Here is a 7,601-nt window from a genome sequence, read left to right as displayed (position 1 = left end):
TACGCGCGCGCGCGTGTGTGTGTGTGTGTTTGTGCCGGGGCCCATTTGTAACCATGTCAACCAAATATTTACCTTCCGTCGTAAAGCGTACCAAACCGGGTCCGGAACCGGGAACGACCGCCGTGCGAAATCGCGAGTACAGGGAGGCTAGAGGGCTAGATGGAAATTAAATGCCCAGCCATTCGGTAAGCATTTGTCAGCGAGCAGTAGCTGAACGTCAGCACGGGGCCAGAAAGGATCTGGTTGTGCCCGAGTTTGTACACCCGCAAAACCCGCCGCTACCACCGCCGGTGGCGGTGTGGATTGTAAAGTAAGTGAGTGAGGTTCTCCGCGAAGCGCGACGACGAATAGTGCCCGTGTTTAGATGATTGCAAGGCGCGGGGGATGACCGAGGTTTGGGGCTGAGAGTGGTGGCCATTATCTCGGGATTGGTCAAGCGTTCGATGGGAAAACGGATCGGGCGTCGGGAAAACGGGCATTCGTTCTCGGTACCGGTTGTGCGCGAAGCTCGCACCAGACAGCAATTAATAAGCAGGATCTAAACGGGGACCGTGGGGTCGCTGGGAATGGTGGGTAGGATGTGGACACGGGTGGAACACAAGCGGTGGCAGTTTAACGAAATATTTGCTTACACTTACCACACATTGCGTCCCTCCTGTCCCCTGCTTCAACCGCTTACGCCCTGAACACGTTGATGTTGCTGACGAATGGTGTACGAACGATGCGAATGCGTGTTTAATCTGCCCGCTTGAAAGCCACCCATCAGCCCTTGTCACGATGACATCTCCGATGTTTAGTCGTTCGTTTTGCGACTGGTTCCGTTTCGTGCGCTTTTCACGGTTGCTGGGTTTCCGTTCGCGTCCCGAGCGTGACATATCAGGTGGGCTATGCGATGGTGCAGGTGTGTGCATTGGCCACACCAGTGGGTGGCGTGAATAAACAGCAAAAAAAGGGGGTTCAGCGGGAAGGCGTAAGTGTAAATTGGAAATCGCGTGTTGTAGTTTAGCTGTGCAAGCTAATGCGGCGGATAATTTGAATGTGCGATAAAGTATGTGATGTTCGTGCACTTAAGTAATTATCCTAGAACTCTGTGTTTGGGTGGGGACGGAGAAAGAGGAGGGAGCATTTGCAACATTTGAATAAATCTGTGTTGCGGGGAAAGCTATCGGTGGAGCAGTGTAATTGTGGTGGATGTGTAATGGGATTCATTTGTCAGGAAATTATGCGATGATATGATGAGCAAGGATTTGTTGTCAAATGAAAGTCGATAATCGTCTTGAATCGAGGGAGTTTTTCAATTATTTAAGTAAAATGATTGGTTTTCACTATTTACATGTTGTTATGTTTCGAATTAATGGGAACATGTGAAAGAAATACCAAAAATAATATACTTTTTTTAATGAACCTAAGCATGATTGGATGGATTCATGTTACTGTCCCCTCTTCTGGTCGTTTGTATTCGTCTGTATGCAATTATTCTTGATCCGTTTTTTGAAGGCAATATGTTTTGGTGCTGCTGTTTTTTTGGGCGGAGAAAGTGCGTATCCCTTTCACTGCCGGAATCATCCTGCCTTGGCGAAACATTACAAACTTCCCTGTTCAATAATAAAACAAAACCAGCACGTGGAATACTCAACCCTCCCGCCCTTCGCCGGGGACAGAGCATCGCCTACACGTCACACATCAGCCAGGGCCAGGGCGATCACCCCAAATCCGCTTGGCAAGCGGCATGCGGCGGCCCCTTCTAGCCGGGTACCACCGGAGACAAACAACAGCGGCACAGCGATGACACGTGTATTTGGGAGATTTAAAAATGAAAAGGGACAGGGAAACCGGTGAAAAACACGCGCATTCCACTTTGCAATCATCATGTTTTTATCTTTGCGTCGCCATTTGCCACCACACCCGCGCCGCCCGCTTCCGGCTGCTGCCGGATGTCTTGTGGTGCGTTATTTGTACGACGATTGGAAAGAAAGCGAGGGGCCGTGAAATAGAAGAAGAGTAGTAGCACAAAAAAAAAAACGTCGCTTATGCGAAACGAATCGACTGCAATGGTGCAGGATTGGGTTTTAGTAGTTGCCAGCTCCACGGGTGGGTTTATTTTGCCTGCTTCCGCCAATCGGAGATTTATACGGTATTACGACCCCTAGGCGAGAGGGAGAGCGCGCGGCGGTGGTGTTCGAACACCCATGTACGTTGGCTGGCGTTTGGTTCGGTTCGTTGGCCCATTTGTGTGTGTGCCCTTCGCAGCATTCAGCATAATATTATGCTGCATGGTGTCACTTTTATTCGACTTTTCTTACGGCGGCACTTGCTTCCACCCTTTTGCTGCCTGCCACCCCGCGGGACCGCGACAGCGACATACGCGAGGTCAAAGATTTATGTTATTCGTTTTTGGGTATTCGTATATACCGCGAAATGGAAGTTAATAAATTTAGTTTCTAATGTTATTGGTTGTGTGCAGCGCGCAGTTGTAAGGAATGGAAAGGGGCACAAGAACCGACATACGACAAAGAGAGAAAGAGAGCGAGAAAAAAGAGAGAACTGAACGCAAATACTTCTGTTTCAAATAAGTTTAAGGAACACACCTCGGAGTTCTTGCAGCCACCCGGAAGAAACGCCATATGACATCGTCTCTCTTTCCCGTCCCATCCGCAGCATAGATGGTTGGTGGTTTGTGATTTTTTGTACCGAACATGCGAATCCATTTTATTTTATTCGTTGTCGCCATCCTTCTTCTGCCGTCTCGGAGAGGTCGTTGTTTTTTTTCTTCTATCCATTCGCTTCCTTCCCGTGAGTTTGTATCCCGTGCGCTATTTTATTGAAATAAAGGGATTTTCTTTATGTTGCAAGCAGGGCCACCTCCACCTGACGCGTGGGGACTCGTATGGTGCAATGTGGTGCGACTTGCGACCGGCAGCATCGTGTACAAGGCAAGAACACGTGTTTAGTTTTTTGACGCTCACCCGCACCGACAGCGGCGTGTGCAGTAGTTGCGCCATCCGCTTGATGGTTGCGGGCAGCCTGTGCGGCAGGACGGGGTGGCGAATTCATTTTCCCGAACGGAAGGGAGACCCTGGTCAGCCGCTTTTTATTTCCGTTTTAATCCAGCGAGGTATCCGTCGCATCGCAGTGTCATTTCCACTGTGTGTTCGTTTCATTCTGACACGGTCGCATGGGCTGGAGTGCTGGGGTGAGTGCGCTCTAGGTAAGGCTACCGCCATTTGAAATTGCGTCCTTGCAGCACACCGTGCAGCCTTGCAGCCGTGCAACCGTGGTGCCGTGGTGGATTCTGGGTGGGAAGACAATTTCCTCGACGGGAAGCGCCAGCCTCTGCCATGCACCGTATGTACTCCGTGGCGGGCGGCAAGGGCCACGCGCAAGGTGGCAACTAAAACAAGGCAACTCGCAGAGCGGGTGGTTGCAGCTGCCCGCTTCCCTGTGAGTGTATGTTTTCGGAAGCACTTTTTTCCAGGAACGACATTTTCCCGTTTCTCGAATGAAAGTTTTTCGTACTGTCGGTATTTCGTCGTGGCCACTGCTGCTGCTGCTGCTGCTGCTGCTGAATGAATAAGAAGCAGTGGCAAATCAGTGGCAGTCGCAATCGTCCTCACCGGTAAGCACTGGTACATTAGCTAGTAGTAGTGCGGGGCAGGAGGTGGGGAGAGAAAGGGAGCTGTGGCAGGCGTAGGTTAGTCTTGGTCGTAGTAGTTTGCCACTATTTGTTGAGGTTAGCGCAAACGAATGAATTCGTTTCGTTTCTTGCTGGTGGTACATGCGCCTCTCTGACCAGGGTACAGCGGGCCGGTGGACCGGAAGACACCGGAACGGATGCGGAAGGTACTGGTACTGTGGGTTGCGGTTGTCAAGAACTGCACGGTTCATGTCATCTCAGTGTAAAGAAGCTCGTTCCATCGTTTCCTCCAGGAAGGAAAAAAGCGTTGTCCTCCGTGAGCGGTGTGCCTGTGTGTGTGTGTGTGTTAGCTTCTGTTTTTACAACGTTCGTGTCCTTCTCGTCTCTCGTTTTCCTCCGGGCAAGTTCTTCAAGTTGACCGGCCTCACAGACACAGAAGCATCGGAAAAGATTATCCAATTTTTCGGGTGCCAAGAACGAAGGTGTAGTACGCGGGCGATTGAGGTTTTTGTGTGGTTTTACTTAGTGTGGAGACTAAGTTTTCCTGATTTTCCCCCGTTCCAGAACATGCCAACTTTCGGAGCCCTGGCCTTACAGGCCAAGACTTGCATGCAGCAGAAGATGGCGTAGACACATACATAAGTTTTTCGCGCACGAAATGTCGGCATTCGCCGTCTTTCTTTTTTTTTCTCTCTTTTTTGCTGGTGCTGCTGCACGGCCAGCGAAGGAGCGAGCGACTTGGCTAATTTAGGTGGCTGTTCGACTATTCGGCTGCTCTGGCACTGGCCCTCACTGTTTGTGGGGTTTATTGAATTGGATAGTTTTATCCGGTCGTTTCTCGTTACATTCTCGTGAGTACTCTGTCTACATCAGATAAATTACCGCAGATCAACCGAACCGGCGTGATGACTAGACTTTTCATTGAGTTAGGCAGAGATTTGTTCGGGAATCGGTGATTTCGGTGTGCGGAAGAACGGTTGATTGTTGCATTGTTGCGACCGTGAAGCAAACATAACAAGATACGAAACAAACAATGAGATGGGAATGAAATTACAGCGCGCAAGAATGAAAAGTTGATCAACTGTGAATGTAGCTCGCTGTCCACCAGCAACATGCGTTGCTTAAATAATAAACTATGAAGTTTTATATGACTCTTATGCAACTTTCACGAGACAATAAGTACATTATACAGCGTGTACTGCTTCCCATCCATCGGTCATACGTGTACGTGTTTAGTGTAAGCGCAGTAGAAACTATAAAGATACACAAAATAGATTAATGTGAGCTCGTTCTTAGCGTGTGTCACACTGTGGTTCGGTTATTGTTCGACGCGTATTGCTTGTCACTTTAGCTATCTCGACACTCTTGACATGTGACCCAGTCCTTCCGGGTGGCGGCTCCACCGCCAAAGGAGCATCGCGGCACGAAAGAATGGAGCGAAAGCGCTCCGGGAAGGACGTCGTCGTGTGTGTCGCTCAAGACAAGCACCAAGAAGCGGCAAGGATACCATTCACATATGTCAGCTTATATTGCAAAAGCTAGGGTTTCGGGAAAAAGACACACTGCGAGCTTGAAGGATGACAATCAACGTATCTTCTTGCGATATGACATTCGAATGATTGTGGTTTTGCTATCTTTGCGGGTAGGGCAGATAGGTAGGGGTAATACGCAGGCCAACCGAAGCTGGAAGAGGCGCGTGCAGAGGACTCCCCCCCCCCCGCTGGCATGACTGTTTGAATTGTTTGAATGGAAAAAGCTTCATCATACTTTTCCATGACACAATTTAGCGCCAATAGCAGAACAAAAGAGCTTGGATAAACATTCTTACTCCTGGCCTCCCCCTCCACTCATTCACTCCTTCTTGTGGCTTTCTTCCTCCTTCTTTTTTGTATGTCAAGTTGAGACGCGGTGGAAAATGTTACCGCAAAATAAATATCATCATTCCAGTTGCGTTGGAATTGAGATTGAAAAACTATTTCCCACCGACGCGAAAACAACCGGGGCAAAAAGATTCAATTCGGCGGCAGCAAACGCGACGAGCGCGTATGGCGAGCGCAAGGCTCGGAATAATGTATAAGTGGAGCTGGAAAGTTGGCAGATATTTCGTTGAAATGATATCAGTGCTATAACGAGCAGGCTTGAGTAAGTGATGGTGTGATGGGGAAATAGGGAGTAAGTTTTTCTTCTGCCACGGCTCTGGCAAGGCGGCCAGGCAGCCAAGCGAACGCGCGAACTGAGTGGCACGATTTTCCGCACTTGCTCGGTTGCGTTTGCGTCGCGGCTTTTCGCGCCCACGTCCCGCGTCCCCCAGCATTCGAGTTCTTGGATATTGCAAGACGGAACGGCTTGAAAGAAGTGTCTATAGAAAGAACAACAATTGCATTCAGTGGTAAACGGAGGGTGGTGGAGGGAGAGTATGGCGCTACTGGCTACACAAAGAAAGCGAAAGAATGAAAACCGCGTAAAACCTGGTTAAAATGAAACAATAGATGAATCGCACGGTGCTGCGCCGATGGTTCGAAAGGAGAGTTTCCCCGCTGTGAGCCATTGTTTGGTAGAATTATTCCAACAGGATTGAAATGCAAAAAAGAAGGGAAAATATGGTGCTAAAGGTAGCGAATTGGAAACAGCACAAGTTTGGCTGAAGTTCAGTTTCGCTCAATTATTTTTCATTAAAATTTATATCACCTTATGGTTCGTTCTGGAGCGCGCGTAGCGAAACGTTTAGGATGCGGAAACTTGCGCCATATGCTGAACACTTTTCTTCCCCGACTGAATGTGGGACGAAAGGATTATGTTTGAACGGATTGCAACAGTATCCAAAGCACTGAGCACTTTTGATGTTCAAAAGCAGTGTAGTTTCCGGTGTCTTGAGGGCAAATCAAGAAGCAGCACCAACCGATCGATTATGCAACCGATCGACCTTGAGGCGTAACTCCGGGAGATAATCAATAGTGTCTAATAGCTCGTGTTGGTACGAGATAGAAAGACCACCGTAACGGGAATGCTGGTTGCCGGTCGACGATGACGAAGAAAAAGATAAATCAGCCACCTAATTGAGGGGACGTTCAATTAAACCGAAGACCTTATTATCATCGCTCGAGCAAGGGCTAGGGAAAGGATTGGAAAAGCTCGAGACAGCAAAGTTCCCAAAGCAGAGCGCACGTTAGGACCGAGCGATACTGGACGGGGTATGTTGAAGGTCAGTGCAATCATGGCGAATGATTAGAGCTCCCGAGGACGTGATCAAGTTGCGGATGTAGCTCTTCTGTTCTTCTAATCAACGCGTCCATTGTGGTGCATCGAGGCATCCGGTAAGGATGTGACGTTTCCGGAGGTTCTTTTCGGACCTGCCGCCGGGGGCAGAGCCGAGCAGATAATTGCGATGTACGCATGCGAGTGATATAATAATTGAGAAAAGTTGGGAACAAAACTATATCTCGGCCACAACCAACCGATGGATCGTTCGATGAAAGCTCGTTATGACTATCATTAAAGGCACTTGGCAACTTGTAGCGTTCCCTATTCCCAAACCATTTAGAGTGGTTGGCATCGTTGCACGTAACGCACATATACTAGGTTCTGGTGGACAGCTTTCCTCCACGTCGCTCGCCACAAACGAGATGTCCTTTGAATGGTAGTGTTTTGCTCCTCGGGGGAAAAAGAAGCCTCTCCGCTCGGTGAAGCTAACAAGTTCCATGGAACTTTAGCTTTTAAGCTTGGGATACCGTTCCGTTTCGTACGCAGTTGGGCCCAACCATATGGCTGAGCAACATCTTCGGACAGAAAGTTATGTAAATGGCAGTAATTTCGAAGCGCCTGTGGGAAAGTTGCATTTAAATAATTCGTTTTCGTTCGACCTTTCCGTAACCTCCTCGACTGCCTGACTGATGGTGTACCGAAAAATCGATCCCTTCGCTTTCTTTTGTTCGCAAATGCTTCGTTGGGAAGGCGTTCTGAAGGGATG

The 7,601-nt window shown here is 48.9% G+C and overlaps 1 long non-coding RNA gene across 1 annotated transcript in view; it reads left to right on the top strand.

Moving 5' to 3' along the window:
- The first annotated feature begins 206 nt into the window (after nt 1-206).
- LOC120902376 overlaps nt 207-7,601 on the top strand; it is a 32,197-nt gene continuing 24,802 nt past the window's right edge. Inside the window, exon 1 of the long non-coding RNA XR_005739408.1 lies at nt 207-310. This is a non-coding gene — a long non-coding RNA (uncharacterized LOC120902376). The remainder of the gene's footprint in view (nt 311-7,601) is intronic.

The sequence above is a fragment of the Anopheles arabiensis genome, chromosome 3, assembly GCF_016920715.1.
Source record: "Anopheles arabiensis isolate DONGOLA chromosome 3, AaraD3, whole genome shotgun sequence".
Lineage (NCBI taxonomy): Eukaryota > Metazoa > Arthropoda > Insecta > Diptera > Culicidae > Anopheles > Anopheles arabiensis.
Note: the sequence above shows the minus strand (reverse complement) of the source record. Positions and strands in the feature narration are given on the sequence as shown.